The sequence below is a fragment of the Peromyscus maniculatus genome, chromosome 5 (genome assembly GCF_049852395.1).
Source record: "Peromyscus maniculatus bairdii isolate BWxNUB_F1_BW_parent chromosome 5, HU_Pman_BW_mat_3.1, whole genome shotgun sequence".
Classification (NCBI taxonomy): domain Eukaryota; kingdom Metazoa; phylum Chordata; class Mammalia; order Rodentia; family Cricetidae; genus Peromyscus; species Peromyscus maniculatus.
In genome coordinates, this window is record NC_134856.1 from 92,872,535 (window position 1) to 92,888,357 (window position 15,823).

At 40.7% G+C, this 15,823-nt stretch overlaps 1 protein-coding gene across 7 annotated transcripts in view; it reads left to right on the forward strand.

Moving 5' to 3' along the window:
• The window catches only part of Dip2c (disco interacting protein 2 homolog C), a 417,859-nt gene that overhangs the window by 54,398 nt on the left and 347,638 nt on the right, over positions 1 to 15,823 (forward strand). The window contains exons 1-2 of one of the 7 annotated variants that reach the window (XM_076572890.1): positions 2,214 to 2,250; positions 3,475 to 3,564. The exons of 5 other annotated variants lie outside the window; for them this stretch is intronic. The gene's annotated coding sequence lies outside the window, so the exon portion shown is untranslated. Of the gene's footprint in view, positions 1 to 2,213; positions 2,251 to 3,474; positions 3,565 to 15,823 lie in introns of those variants that run through there. One more of the 7 variants, XM_076572888.1, reaches the window with a different exon arrangement.

Below are 15,823 nucleotides of genomic sequence, written 5' to 3' on the forward strand. Positions count from 1 at the left end.
TAAGTAATTTATGTGAATTACTTGAATTTTTGTTATTTTAATTTAATATTTAAAATCATGTAAGTTGATTTTGTAAGTTATTTGAGTATTTGAGTCAGTAGAACAGAATTGATTGGTGTGGGAGTTCTCAGGAGTTAGGAAGGACAATGAAGAGATAAGCTGAGGACAGGTTGAGTAGAAACTTTCCGGAAACTGTCAGCAGCAGGAGGGGAGCTAGTCCAGAAGACTGATTTCTGCAGCATCTCCCTTCAGCACTGACCCTGTCCTCAACAGCTCTGTGGACCCAGAGCTGAGTCCTCTGTTCCTGGGCCCTGCAGCAGCCTATGTAGGGCTGGTTTCCTGAGGTGCCTGAGCAGCTGGCATGTGGGTGGGGCCTAGGAACTCTGTTCTGGATTCTGTGGCTGTAGGCTTTATTTTTTGTTTGACCTTCTGACAAGATTTAGAATGTTCCTTTGGGCAAGAAACTCTCCTCCTCCAGCACTGTGTTCCCTGCTGCCCTGCTTACCTCAGCCTGGAGTCCTTCACTGTAACAAGATGGCTCTCTAATGCAGTCCAACAGGAACCAGCACATTGGGCAATGTTATTCTTACTGTCTGTACATTAGCACGTGAAAGGCCATGCCTCAGTTTTGGGGTGTTATAAGCAACTGACTGAAAATGTTCACTTACACTTTTAAGGCAGAGTTAAATGGATATTATGAACTCCTGCTTTGGGCCACCACATATTTGATTTATTTATTAAGATGTTCTCATAATAAAGAATAACAAGAGACCTTAGAGCCTGTTAGTATAGCTTTCCTGATTTGAACCAAATCAAAGATGTCAATTAATTATTCATCATGACATTTTACATGTTATGATTTTACTTTTTGTAATTACCACAGTCTCTATAATTAATCTTCAGTTACTTAAAATACTTAACATTAAGTAGGGATATAATTACAATTTAAAAATATATGAAAAAAATTTAAAAGCTTTAATTAGAAAGAAAACCATATAATTCTATAGAGAAAAATTTACATACCAATGGTTATTTGTAATTATTTAACCAAAAAGAGAAAAATAATCCAGAGAAGAAAAAAAAAATCATCGGTGTCCTGAAAGGTGATAGATGTGATATATACCTTCATTAGCTTAGGTATTTTGCTTCTTGGATTAGTGGAGTCCAGTATGTGAACATCTTTGATTTTTCTGTTCAAACCATAAGAGCCAGAGGCAAATGTGGAGACAATTTCCTTCTATTTTGTTTTCTATTCTCGAGAAAGTGAATTATCTTCAGTTTAAGCATAGCCCATAAGGGCTGTACTGAAGGACAAGAGGCACCCTCCTAGTCAGTGGAGGGGTTCAGCATCAGCTCCAGTTATTGCTCACTGGGGCAGGACCTCCCCTCCTGAGCTTCTGATATCAGCTCCGGTTAGCAATTTTTGGGTGGCTCAAGCTGCTGTTGCCACCACTAAAGACTGAGAGGAATTTCATTCAAATTCAGCTAGAATTGGAGTATACGGGAAAACAAAGTTCAAGAATATGGGGTGGTCAGCTTGTCTCAAAGTGTCATGTAAATATCTTAGCTGGGAGGCTTCTTTTCATATAATCCTTTTGTGTTGTACAGTAGGATACCTCCCAACAAAACTGCTATAATGTCTCACATTTTGGTGACCTTCAGGCTGTGTTCTATCAAAGAGACCAATCTTTTTTTTTTAATTGAAGAAAAATTTTAAATTCATTTTATATACAACCACAGATCCTTCTCTCTTCCCTCTTCCTGCCCCTCCAACCTTCCCCCTCAATCCACCTTCCATTCCCTCCTCTGACAAGGTAAGTCCTTCCATGGGGAGTCAGCAGAGCCTGGTACAGTCAGTTGAGGTAGGTCCGAGCCCCTCCCCCTGCATCAAGGCTGTGCAAAGTGTCCCCACCATAGACAGTGGGCTCCAGAAAGCTACTGCCAGGGGGCTCCTTAAACAGATCAAGCTGCACAGCTGTCTTGCTTATGCAGAGGGCCTACTTCAATCAAGAGATGCTTCACAGCTGTTGGTCTAAAGTTCATGAGTTCCCACTAGCTTGGTTTGGTTGTCTCTGTGGGTTTCCCCATCATGATCTTGATGCCCCTTGTTCATAGAATCCCTCTTCTCTTCAACTGTACTCCTGGAGCTCAGCCTGGTGCTTGGCTGTGGATCTCTTGTTCTGCTTCCATCAGTTACTGGATGAAGGTTCTATGATGACAGTTAGGCTATTCACTGATCTGATTACTGGGGTAAGCCAGTTCAGGAACCTTCTCCACTATTGCTAGTAGTCTAAGCTGGGAACATCCTTCTGGATTCCTGGGAACTTCCCTAGCACCTCGTTTCTTCCTATCCCCATGATGTCTCCCTCTATCATGGTATCTTTTTCATGCTCTCCCACTCTATCCCTGTTCCACCTTGACTATCCCATTCCCTCATGTTCTCATTCTCCATCCCCTACTCTCTGCCTACCCCCTCCCCTTCACTCATGGATATCTCATCTATTTCCCCTTCCCAGGGCAATCCATGTGTCCCTTTTTGGGTCCTCCTTGTTAGTTAGCTTCTTTGGAGCTGTGGCTTGTAGTCTGGTTGTCCTTTGCTTTATATCTAGTATCCACTTATGAGTGAGTTCATACCATGTTTGTCCTTCTGAGTCTGGGTTGCCTCACTCAGGATGATATTTTCTAATTCCACCCATTTCCCTGCAAATTTCATAATGTCGGTTTTTACAGCTTGAATAATACTCCATTGTGTATATGTACCACATTTTCTTTATCCATTCTCTGGTTGAGGGGCATCTAGGTTGTTTCCAGGTTCTGGCTATTATGAATAATGTTGCTATGAACATAGTTGAGCAAGTGTCCTTGTAGTATGATTGAACATTCCTTGGGTATATGCCCAAGAGTGGTATAGCTGGGTCTTGAGGTAGATTGATTCCCAATTTTCTGAGAAGTCACCATACCGACTTCCAAAGTTGCTGTACAAGTTTGCACTCCCACCAACAGTGGAAGAGTGTTCCCCTTGCTCCACATCCTCTCCAACACAAGCTGTCATCAATGTTTTTGATCTTAGCCATTCTGACAGGTGTAAGATGGTATCTCAGAGTCGTTTCGATTTGCATTTCCCTGACGACTAAGGATGCTGAGCAATTCTTTAAATGTTTTTTGGCCATTTGAGATTCTTCTTTTGAGAATTCTCTGTTTAGCTTTGTAGTCCATTTTTTAATTGGATTGTTTGGTATTTTGATGTCTAGTTTCTTGAGTTCAAAGAGACCAATCTTAAGGTTGTCTGCTGCTTTTGCAATATGGCTGTTACGTGAATTACAACCTGTCTTTCACTTTGTAAATGTGAGCATCATCCTTGAAGCCCAGGGTTAAATCTCTGCTAGTCCAGCTATGCATATATGGCTCTGCAGGGGACAGAAAAGGGAACATCTGCAATATGAGATGTTATACTGTTGCTTTTCATTCTTGCAGTTCTGGACTGTCTGTGTTTGAGTTCCTTGACATAGCGTTGTATCCATTCTCATCTGTAAAGTGGGATCACAACTGTGTCTCAATCACAGAGTGAGTACAAATGTAGAGCCCTTAAGACAGTGCCCAGTACTTTCTCAGCACTGATTGAATGTTATCAGTTATTAATATTTATTTTGACATGACTAAATGTTAAGTTTAATTGAAAACTAGAATATCCCTTGGGTCAATATTTCCTTTTTCTGTTGTTACTTCATTTATTTATATCTTAGGAGCTTGATTTCTTTTTTGAAAATTAAAAAAAAAAACATGTTCTTTTTTTCTGAGGCAGGTAGTTAGTTATGGCTGTCCCGGAACTCATTGTGTAGACCAGGCTAGCCTTGAACTGTGGCAATCTTCCTACCTTTCCATCTGAGTTGTTTTTAATTTTTTTTTTGAACAGTGTGAAACTGTCTCAATAGCTCAGACTGGCTGGAGTCCAGAGTGGTCTCAGTTCCCTTCCCTTAGCTTCTCAAGTCCTGGACTTAGAGGCATTTGCTATCACACTTGGCTTTAAATTTTTTCTTTTCTTTATTTTTCTGCAGTTCTAGGCTTTATGCATGTAGAGCAAGCCCTCTGCCACTGAGATTTTTCTCAGCTCCTTATTTTAACTAAGGTCTCACTCAGGCCTTGAATTTGCAATCTCCTCAGTTTATCTCCTGAGTAGCTGGATGACAGGCCTGTGCCAACAGACTCAGGTTTTTAAAGACCAATGTAGGGCAGACTCAAGTGATTTATTGTGTATTTCTTAGGTACATCCCTTCTGTTTTCTAGCAGAAGAATCTCTTTGGACATATGATTTGGGAAATTAAATTCTGGCATCCCTTCCTCAAAGAACTTCATGACAGCCTTCATAGTTTCATTCTGTTACCTTCTGCTAGGACATACTTCAGTATCTAATCAAGTTTAAAATCTAATTATTTTAAACTTGCTATCATATTAAGATAAATTTTTGTCCATTTCCAGGTTGATTTTTTTCTTTTGTTTATATTTTAGGCAGTGTTTTCTCATTAATAGCTTTTTCTTTTTTATATTTATTGTGGGAATATTATGAGTTTGTAACTTTGGGCAGCAAGAGTAAAATGGCATTATGCACAAGACTTTCCTGGCCTAGAATGTTTAGTCGTCCCCCCCCCCCCTTTTTTTTTTGATACAGAATCTCATTTGCTATGTAGACTAGGCTTGCCTGGAAGTTTCATTGATCCTGCTACCTCATCAGGTATGAACTACCATACCTGCCTGCAAGTAATTTTTCTATTCTTTCTAAACCTTTTCCATCTTTGTTTACTTTTGAGCTTTCCTTCCCCAGCATTAGGAAGCTGTGTTAGTGATATTTGACAAAGTTAAAGTATCCTGTATGATGCAGGTAGCTGAGGCTTCAGAACAAGTTCCACAAAACTAAGTCCAGCACCTTAGTCACCTTTTGCAGTGGGGCATCTACCAGGAACCTATTGCTACAGCAGTGATTCAGAAGTCTATTGCTACCTGTTGCACCTTTCTAGGATGCAGTTTTTATGTGATTCTGTTCTTTACTGCAAGAAAGCACATGTCTAGCTTCTAGTCACTGTCCTAGGACTTGATGTTCCTAGAACTGGCAGAGGCAGGCTTGCTGCCTAGAGCCCTTGTTCAGCAGTTCATGAGGCTGGATAATAAGGGGTTGGTTGTCTGCTGGTTACAGTTGATTTCAAGCTATTTTGTAGTTTTTTATTATAAACAGAGACTCACTGAAGACTTGTCTGTAATTTAAGTTGATATTTTTATTTTCTTAGTTGATACCAGTACAGGTGGCTCTGTAGCAAAAATGCAACTCATGATAATCTTCCTCGATATCTCTTTAAGATAAGTAAGTTTTTGCTTTCTAATGGTGTGTGTTCTTTGGAATCAAGTGAGTAGATGGAGATATTTCCAAGGCTTTTAGAGCCCAGATAATTTTCAGGAATATAGAGTGTGCTTAGAGCTTTGTTTACTTACCCATGAGGACTGGCTTTCCCTGCCCTTGTGTGATGTTTCCTTTTCTGGGTTATCATAGTAACAGAGTGTGTGTCTCTACCTCAGCAATTTGTGATTTTTCTCAGTAGTGCCCACTAGGTGAACACTTGCTGGTGGTTTATATTCTAGTCCCTTGTCTTCAGTTGTGCCTGGCACACAGTTAGTAAATCCTTTTTGAATTGGTAAGTTACTTAGCTATGTGTGTGCTTGTATACTTAAGATTTTTATAACTAGATGAGATGAAGACAGAGGGATTCCAAATGCTCGCCTTCTTTTACAGCACTACTTGTAGAGCTTGGGTGTTAGGGCTGTGGAGATGGGTTGGCGTGCCTCAGATTCTTACTGACAGGAATGGGAATGCCTGCTCATGGAGTCAATTCCAAATCACTCCAGGGTGCTTTCCTTTTGTATCATACATTATAAAAACTCAGTCACATTAAACCTTAATATGCAGGTTCTTTGTGCTTTTTGACTGTGGTAGACAGTAAATGGAAAAACAAACAAACAAACAAACAAAAAACAAATAAAAGCTGGGCTTCCAAGTGGAGCTGATTAGCCAAATCAATATTTCTCAGGCCTTGTGCTGTACTGCAGCTTCAGAGTCTTCAAAAGAACAGATGATTTCATTGTCTCCTCCAAGACTAAGTGTGTACAGGGTAGCTGTTGTCTCCATCTTGTCAGATATGAAGGCAGGGCTAGGTTTTTAGTATTCAGACACTGTGTTTTGTGATTGCCAGATACCAACTCTAGGATCAGTGAGAATGAGCATAAACAATAAAGTCAGTATCTCTATGAAGCTTTAAGGAAACGTATTTGTGAAAATATTTTAAAACCAGCTAAAAGTTATACATTCCACAGTATCCATCCCATCACTTAACTTGTTTCCCCACCAAATCCATATTTAAAACATATTTTGGTTATGTTCTGTATTTGTTTTTTTTTCTGTCAATAATATATAATGAAACATGTGCATGTAGTATTAGTTATTTTTCTCATTGCTATATATCAAATATTTGATAAAAGCAAGAAGGAAGAGATTGATTTGGCTCAGTTTGAAGGTACAGTCCATCATTGTGGGGAGGTTGACTGTGAGAGTGGCTCGAGCTGTAGCATCAGGTGTGAGAAGCAGCTGTTCACATCATATCTACATTCAGGAAGCAGAGAGAGATGAATTCTAATGCTCAGTTTGCCTTCTCCTTTCCCCCTCTTTATTCAGTCAGGGACTCTAGCCCATGGGATGGTGCTGCCCACACTCAGAGTTCTTACTCTGAAATTACTTCTTTCTGGCAATGCCCTTACAGACATACCCAATGACACACCTTACTAATCCCCATGTGTTTCTTAATCTGTCTGGGGTGATAATAGAAATTAATGATTGTACATGTTAATAAATATGGATATAAGATGATACTTTTTTTTTTTATTTTTGTTTTTTGAGACAGAGTTTCTTTGTGTAGCCCTGGCTGTCCTGGAACTCAGAGATCCACTTGCCTCTACCTCCCTGAGTGCTGGGATTAAAGGCATGTGCCACCACTGCCCAGCAAGAAGCTATTTTTTATGGCTTTATTGTATATAGATTTCTGAATCATAGTAGTAATCTACTCTAGGTAATGAAGAAGAAACTACTGTTGTTGAAAATGTGTGTGCATTGTCTCACAGTAGGTGCAATCTAAACAGAGTTAAGAGAGTTTGGAAACAGTGGGAAATGAGCTGAGTTAAACCTTGATGTGTGTTCCTTGAGGTAATGGTGCCAAGGCTGGCCTCTGCCTCTCAAAGCTCCTGCCCCAGCTTCCCAAGTGCTGAGATTACAGATGTGGACCACCATTCCCATTCTTCTGTGATCTGTTAAAGCAAGTCTCGTGCAGGCTGAAGCTTAAGAACCTTTGCTGTAGTTAGTATTGATGAGGTTCAGACCTACTGAAAATACAGTGTAGCATGAATCTTAAAAGGTCTTATTAATAAAAACAAACCCAGAGCCAGGTATTGGGATGAACACTGGAAGATCAGAGAAGCAGAACAAGCCACAGCTACCTCACCTTGCCAATTCCTCAGCTGATCCTGTTTCTTCAGACTGAAAGCCTCTGTGTCCTCACCTAAATGGGTCTCAGCTGAACTGAGCTGCTCAAAAGCCTAAAAGCTTAACCTGGTCTAGTTCCTGGTCTTCACGCCTTAATATACCTTTCTGCCTTCTGCCATTACTTCCTGGGATTAAAGGCGGCGTGAGTCACCAAGCTTGGCTGTTTCTAATGTGGCCTCTCTCTCCCTCCCTCCCTCCCTTCTTCCTTTCCTCCCTCTTCTAGGGATATGGAGGGGGAAGGTGGAAGAGAAGAGACCCCTCAGGAATCTGCACACTTGGTCTGAACAGATTCACACAGCCAGAGTCAATACTAGCTGTTTTACCAACTCTGGTAGATGTTTCCAGAAGGTATTACTAATAGAAATCTTAAAGTAATGCATCTTAAAGTGTAGCTAAGAAGGTTGGTGGATATATAGAGCTGAAGTGGATTAAAAAGAAAGCTAAATGATTCTTACGTAAAACCACCACACAATGGTATTTGGAAAGGAAAAAGAAAAAGCTCAAAACTTTTTGTTTGTTGATTTGTTAAATACAATTTGTGGGAGACTGTGGATTGGCCTGGTTGTGTACACTGGGACCAGCTGACCTAGACAATATGCAGTTTAATACATATGAAAGGTTGGCTGGATGTAGAAGATTCCTTAGGCTGTAATCACTGACTGTGATGTTGATTGATGAAGCTGTAGCTAGCTAATGTTTTCCAAGTCTCAGTTTACTGAGACAGATCCATGCTGTCAGGTCACATTTTAGTTGGGTTCTAATAAGTTGCCCAATTAAAAATTTTTTTTTGAAAAAAACCTTTTTTTACATTTATGTATTTACTGCGTGTATGTGGCAAGGGTTGTGGGTGTTGCAAGGGCACGAACATCATGTGGAAGTCAGAGAACAACTTGCAGAAGTCAGTTTTCTCCTTCCACTGTGGGGTTTTTGGGGCTTGAACTCAGGTCCTTAGTCTTGGTAGCACATGTCTTAATGATCAGCCTTTTTGCTAGTTTATATTTTGCTTGAAGTTTGTTTTGCTTTTCTTTGCACAGGTATGCCATACCTTACTAAGTTGGTGTAAGGAATCTTCCTTTTAATAGATTGTAGGAGAGTATTTTGTTTTGTTGAGGCTGGGTCTCATGTATTCCAGGCTGGTCTCAAACTCACTAGGTAGATAAGGATAACCTTGAACTCCTGATCTTCTAGCCTCTGTTTCCCAAGTGTTCTGTTTATAGCTGTGCCTTACTATATTTGGCATATTATATCCTAATGATACCCTTTTTTTGAAATTACCAACTTATTACTGCTTTGTACTATCAACATAAAAAAGAAGGTGTCTGTCAGGTGCTCTTGGCTCAGCAGCTTGCTGCAAGCTTTGCTTAAATTGCTTTTGAACCCCCTCACACTGCTGTGAGCAAGTCATTGATACTCACACAAGAGAGATTTGAGAATTGAAGCAAAAGGATAGTAACTGCCGGAATCACACAGTGGGTATTGAATGTAGTCTAAGAAATTGAGCAAATTCAGGATCCTGTTCACTCACATTTTTTCCTTTATATTGAATTTTCATGTGGCTTTATAAATGCTTATAAGGGATAAATTTTGTCTCAAAGCACTGCCCTGCTGTGGAATTAGTCAGTAGTCCCAGGCCCATGTGTCTGTCTTCCCATACTAAATATAAGTGGCAAAAATTTTAAGATTCTTTGTTTATAAGTAGTTGTGTTTCCTTAGGCCCAAACATCAGAACCAATTAGCTATAAGCTCATTCCATATATAGTATATAGTTGCACCTTGAAATATCATTATGGTTATGCTTGAGAATGATTTTCCATGAGGCAAATAGGAGGAAAAGCCATAAAAGTTAGTAAGACACAAATAAAATGTGTGATGTTATAAAAATTGCTACTAGAAATACATGTAGTCAAGCCAGATCAACTGTAGGCCCCTTATGTAAATAAGCTTTTGCCACATGTGGCCCTGATAATGATGAACACTGATATGTTGTTTACTGCTATAAAGGCAGTGGAACCTGGGGAATGGAGCCTAAAAATGAGGCAGACTAAAGTCTCATGCAATAGCTAACTTTATTCAGAGCATCAGACAATTTATATTCAGGATTAAGAAGGGTCACATTAGCAAACTTCTCATGAGTTCAAGCTGTCTATAAGCATAAGGACAAGCTACATGTCACAAAACATTTTTTTCCCCATAGAGGCATATAAACAAATAATAGCCAGTTGTAATGAATAATTTGAAGCAAACTTACTTCGTATACCCGGGAGGAGTGCAAAAACACATTCCAAGAATAATTCCATATTTTTGATGAAACCGAGGTCACAAAACTCTTGTCTTGGTTTCTTGGAGTTTTCTCACCACTACTCAGAATCCCTTACATGACTCCATTCTTGGACCATGTTTTTACACTATGTAATTTTGATTAAAAGTATTTTTACTGGAGTTACCCCCCCCCCATGTTACCCAAGCAAATATGTTTATTTGGGCACCATGAAGGTGACTATTTAAAGAGTAGTATGAAGGCAGAAGAAGTGGGTGGTGGGACATAGCATAGATGTAAAGGTTGTTTGAGCTATGGTATTATCCCTGGTGTTGCTTATCTAGCATCTCAGCAGAATGGAGGTGGGGGTGGAGTTTCTTTCTAGTGAATAGATGACTCCACTAATAATGAAGTGAATATTTTTGCTCAATGTTCCCTGGCTAATGTAGAACCTGGACCTGCCTGGAGTCAGTTGGAGGGGGTTTTGCTAGCCCACTTCTAGAGGGGATGTTGATAAATCCCTGCACTGGTCTTAGTATTGGCTGTATTGGTACCCATGCTTAGTTATTTCATGTATGACTCATATGCAGGTGAATTTGTTTTTGTGTTCATTGCATGGGTCTTGGTGGTGCAGGTCCATCGCTGTTGTCTTGTGTACCCTTCCTTGCACAGGTGAAGTCCAGTTATAGTAAAACCCATATAAATTATGGGACCTGCATGCAAAGAATTGAGATGGAAGCTAGAAGATGATGCAGGCACTGGAGCTCTGCTTTTTTGTGGTGTGAGAGAAGCAGGTCAAAGAATATCATATTAAGCTTTATGTGATTATGGAAGAGGTCAGGGTGATTCCCAGTGAGGACTCAGCAGGCTTTTCATCTTTGGCTTTGAAGGTGAGTGCTCATTCTCAACCAAGGATTGTGTGACTCTGCAGAAGTTGGATGAGGTGGGAAGGAGACAAGTTCTTTCTGAAGTCTGGAAACAACCAGCCTTGTGTTTACCCTTCTTGTAGTCAGATGAGAGAGTTTCAGACTTAACTTCCAGAAGTGTGAGGTATGTGTGCATTGCTTAAGCCTTTAATCCCAGCACTCAGAAGGCAGAGGCAGGTGGATCTCTGAGATCAAGTCCAGCCTTGTATACAGAGAGAGTTTCAGGACAGTCACGGTTATACAGAGAAACACTGTCTCAGAAAACCACACACACACACACACACACACACACACACACCCAAAAAAATCGGTATAAAAGTAAAACTTGTCTAGTGAGTTACACTTACATGGGATGATACCATTAGAACTTCTATTACTGTGCAGTTTTGAGGAAGAAAGTTTGTTTCTTAAAAATTTAAGTTCTTAAAGTTTTAACATAATTGAAGGTACAGCTTTTCATAGACATGTCATGTATGTAGCCAAGTAGCCACTGTTTTGGGTTTATTCCATTTCAGTGAAAAAACTGCCATAGCCATGATTAAGACTGAAATAAACCTATTTATTCCAAGTTGGAGAAAACTGAATACATTTGATGTGTCTGTTTCCCCTTTAAGTTTTTAAGTTCTGGAAAAGGTAAAAGCCACATAGTGTTCCACAAAGATTTTTATGCTGGTGTGCTGCTGTAGACTGGAAATAGCAAATGGACAGGTTGGGTCCTGGGTTCTGTGCCTGGTTTAGGGCTGCTTTTCCTCTTGAGTTGCATATGTGATTGTTCTCAGGAAGTTATAGGGTGGTACTGTGACTCTTAATGATTTTCCTGAGTATTCATAAGATGTTTAGTTCTCCTAAATAATGAATTATACTGTGGTGTCAGAGTCTGTACCCCACTGATATGTGTCTAATAAGTTGCCTAAAAGCTGACAATGCTGGTTTAAAAATGATGTAGTAAATTTCTGTTTTTCACCTGAATATTTGCTGTCAGAGCTGACCCAGGGCTCAAATCTTATACACTTTCACAATAGAATTTACATTTCACATTTCATTGGGGAGCACAAAATGTGTTCTGGAAAACTGTGTGCATTGCCATTCCTTTTTTGTGAGTTTAGGCACAGGTAATTGCTTTTCTCTCTTGCATAGAATGAAAAACTAGTCTTTGGTTTAGAAATGGTACTAAGTGACTGGTAATGTCATCTCTGATCCTTATACCAGCCCTGGGTGGTCATTGGGGTTTCTCATCTTAAGTGGAGGACACTGAGATCATTGGAATGCATCTCAAAGCCAGAGCTGGGAGTTGGGGTGATAACTTACTCGTTCAAGTGCTTGGTATATAATAAGGACCTGAATTTGATCCCTAGAACCCACATGAAAAACCATACCTGGTGGTTTCCACTTAGAATCCCAGTGCTGGGGAGGCAACGACAGGCAGATTCATGGGGTTACTTACCTCCAGGTGAATGAGACCCCTTGTTTTAAAATTACAAGGTAGATGTTATTCTTCAGGTCTCTTTTGGCTTCCACATAACTTCTGGAACTTCATAACACACAGCCAGGTCTGTTTGACTTCCAGACTGAGTTCTTATTGCACTGCTTTTTCATGCAGCCAGAGTCCTTTTCCTTTGTTGACTTAGTTTGAAGAAACCAAAGAGGTGATGGACATCATTTTTTTTTAAATTTAAATTGCATTTATTCTGTGTGTATATGGATGTGGGTGTGCCTGTGCCACAGAATATATGTGGAAGTCAGAGGACAACTTGGGGGGAATTGGTTCTCTCCTCCCACCATGTGGCATCTTTTACATTCTGGTTCTGTAGGATAGTGATGTCTCATGGCAGCAGTAGTTTTTGGAGCACTTTAAATTGAATTTGATAGTATGTCATGACATTTAATGCATTTGAAAAGATAAATTACAAATTTAGTGCTTTATTCATAGTAGCTACAGGTGACTTCTGGCTCCTCCTGCATTGGACAAAGAAAGAGTTCTGAAAGATAGCTCTATCCCAGAGTGGGAAACCCTGGCAGATGAGCCTCTGGAAAGGTCTGCAGTCCTTTGTCTGTGAAAGGACTCTGATCCCTGGTGAAGAGCTGGTGGTTCTAGTTGCTGATTTTTATCTCTGCCTATAGCAGGTGATGTGCAGACTATGATGAACCTGTATTATGACAGAGTTAGTATTGTTAGGGTTTGGGTGCTCTGTTTTGATAGTTGAGTGATAAGGTAGGCCACATGGAGTCTGGGGCAGCTCTGTGCTTCCTTGGCCAGACTTCCTTATCATTGAGTCTGTAGGGAAAACACTAGCTTCAATAGTCTGACACCTTTTCACAGAAGGATGGTAAGGCTTCCTGTAGTATTGACTATAAATTGTGAACAGGAAGTGCAAACTCTGCTTAACTGCTTGTCTATATACTTGGAGTTTATATATTTGTCTGTATTATCTGTGTGGCAAAAAGGTACAGAGGGAGCTGGGGAGTCAGTAAGATGCTTGTATTGCAAGCATAAGGACCTGAGTTTGATCCATAACCATTTTTTTAAAAGCAAAAGCCAGCTATGGTGATGTGTGCTTATAACCCTAGTGCTGGAAAGACAGACACAGATCCTTGGAGCCCACTGGCCAACCAGTCTAACCTAGTTGGAAGGTCCATGCCAGGTCCATGAGAGACCCTGTTTCAGAAAATGAGGAATGACACATGTGAGTGTGTACTATGAGCACAAAGATGGTTGCTAATAAGAGTCTATGTACGTGTGTGGTATGTGGTGGTGGTGGTGGTGGTGGTGGTGGTGGTGGTGGTGGTGGTGGTGGTGGTGGTGGTGATGGTGGTGGTGGTGGTGTGTGTGTTTTAAAGGAAAGATTCTTTGAATGTTGCTGAGTTTGCTTTCTGGTCCTTAGTGACAAAGTGCTATAGCTGATTCAGATTACTGACTAGGAATGCAGTCCTTGGTCTCATTGAACCTGAAATTATGGAGGGAATATTATAATATCTTGAGCTGGAGGAAGGTGCCAGTTTGAGATTGAGATTTGGTTAGAAAGTTATATCCTATACCTCTCTTACCAGGGAAGTGGCTTGGGCCCTGATCTATAGAAGTAGTTGTGTGAAAAAGCTGCTTTACCCTGGTTGTGGGGAGAGCCTGTTGACCTCTATTCCAGGGCAGCAGTTTCTCTCATAGAGTCCATTCTTACTAGGAACCTATGCCATTGTAATGCAGTAGCAAATTGTGCAATTGCTCCAATTACCTACTGTTAAGTCCCCATCCCAATTATCATGAATTAGAAATGGCGATAATTATGAAAAGAAGTAAGAAATCTGAGATATCCTAGGTGGAAACTACTGCAGTTGTTTGCCTGATCAGGCCTTGCCAAGAATATAAAACCAGTGGAACCAATTTTAGGCGCCTTGAATTGGCTCCAAATCAGATTCCTTTGCTGGCTCATGTTCCCTCAGCTGCTGCAGATCTTCTCGGGTCTGGCTGCACATTCCAGGCATCAGAGTCTCAACTCACATGCCAGGATGTGCTTATTATTTATAGAAAATCACACCACACTATTGTCTGTTTGAACTGATATTTTATAGGTGTGGAAACTGAGGCCGAGGGAAGGTCACACTCTTGGTTATGTTCCAGCTCTTGGGTGGTGGCAGATCACTAATTCCTAACAGGAGCTGTGCAGGTATTTGTAGATGACTCATGGGGGTATAGGGGTTATCTTTGTAGTACTTGTTCTGTGTCTGACTAAGAGAAGGTAGGATTCTCAACATTGCCCATTCTAGGTACCTTCTGTGAGAGCATTCATTCCCACCAGGTGGTACTTTAACTTGGCTTCTCCCTGTGAGGTAGAAATGCAGGTGAGCATACTTCATTGCTGGGGAGTTGATAGAATCCTTGAATGGAGACAGGCTATGATTCCAGTTGTTCAATAAGTGAGTTTGTCACTGTTTGTCTGGTAGGTCGCGTAGTGAGTCCAGAGATGGAGTGAATACTCTAGGGCTGAGTGTCCCTTCCTCTGTGTTTTAAAGCAAAGTCTATAGTTTCTCCCCCGCCCCCACATTTTATGTGTATGTCTGTTTTGCCTGAATCTATGTTTGTGCACCATATGTGTGCCTGGTGCCTGTGGAGACTAGAAGAGGGTATTGAATCCCGTGGAATTTGAGTAGGTCACCATGTGGGGCTGGGAACTGAATCAGGTCCTTGCAAAAGCAGAGTGCTCTTAACCAAAGAACCATCTCTCTAGTCCCAAGATACTTGTATTTTTGATGTACTATGAACAGTATCTATCCGTATAAAATTTGTGTGCCAGCAGACTGTGGTTTGTTTCAGAATCTGACAATTTAGTCATGATTCAGACTTTAGGGTCCCTGCCCTCATAGCACTTTTAGCCTCCTGTGGCTGGCTCCTTCCTTCCTTCCTTCCTTCCTTCCTTCCTTCCTTCCTTCCTTCCTTCCTTCCTTCCTTCCTTCCTTCCTTCCTTCCTTCCTCCCTTCCTTCCTCCCTTCCTTCCTCCTCCCCTCCCTCCCTGCCTCCCCTCCTTCCTCCTCCCCTCCCTCTCTCCCTCCCTCCCTCCCTTCCTTCTTTCCTTCTGTTTTTAAACCTAAAGCATTTGATACTTAATTGTCCAGAGTAAGTGAAGTAAAAGTACCTGCTGAACTTTTCTCCTGAAAATCTTTACTCCAGAAAAGTTTCTCTGATAGAAAATGTTCAGAGTACAGGCAAAAGAGGGCTCTTGAGAGAAGATATTCTAGATATATCTTTTTAAGAAAGATTGTGAAGGCTTTTTTTCATGGTACTTCCTACGTAATTGGCTGTGTAAAAAGCTGAGTATCTTGTATTTCCTTCCCACCTGTTGGCTGCCAGGAACTCATTGAAATAAATGGTGAACACAAGCCATGTATTTTCTATGAGAAGCACAAGGACACAGAAGTAGCTGGGTGAAGAGTGAAAGGGTTATGTGGTCTGAATCAGTGGTGGGAAAAACAAACAAGATTTTCCCATAAAGCAATGTGTCTTGACCCATGGTAGAATGTACCTCCTGTTGAATAAAGAACATTCTTATTATAGACCAAGGGGAACCAGAGAGA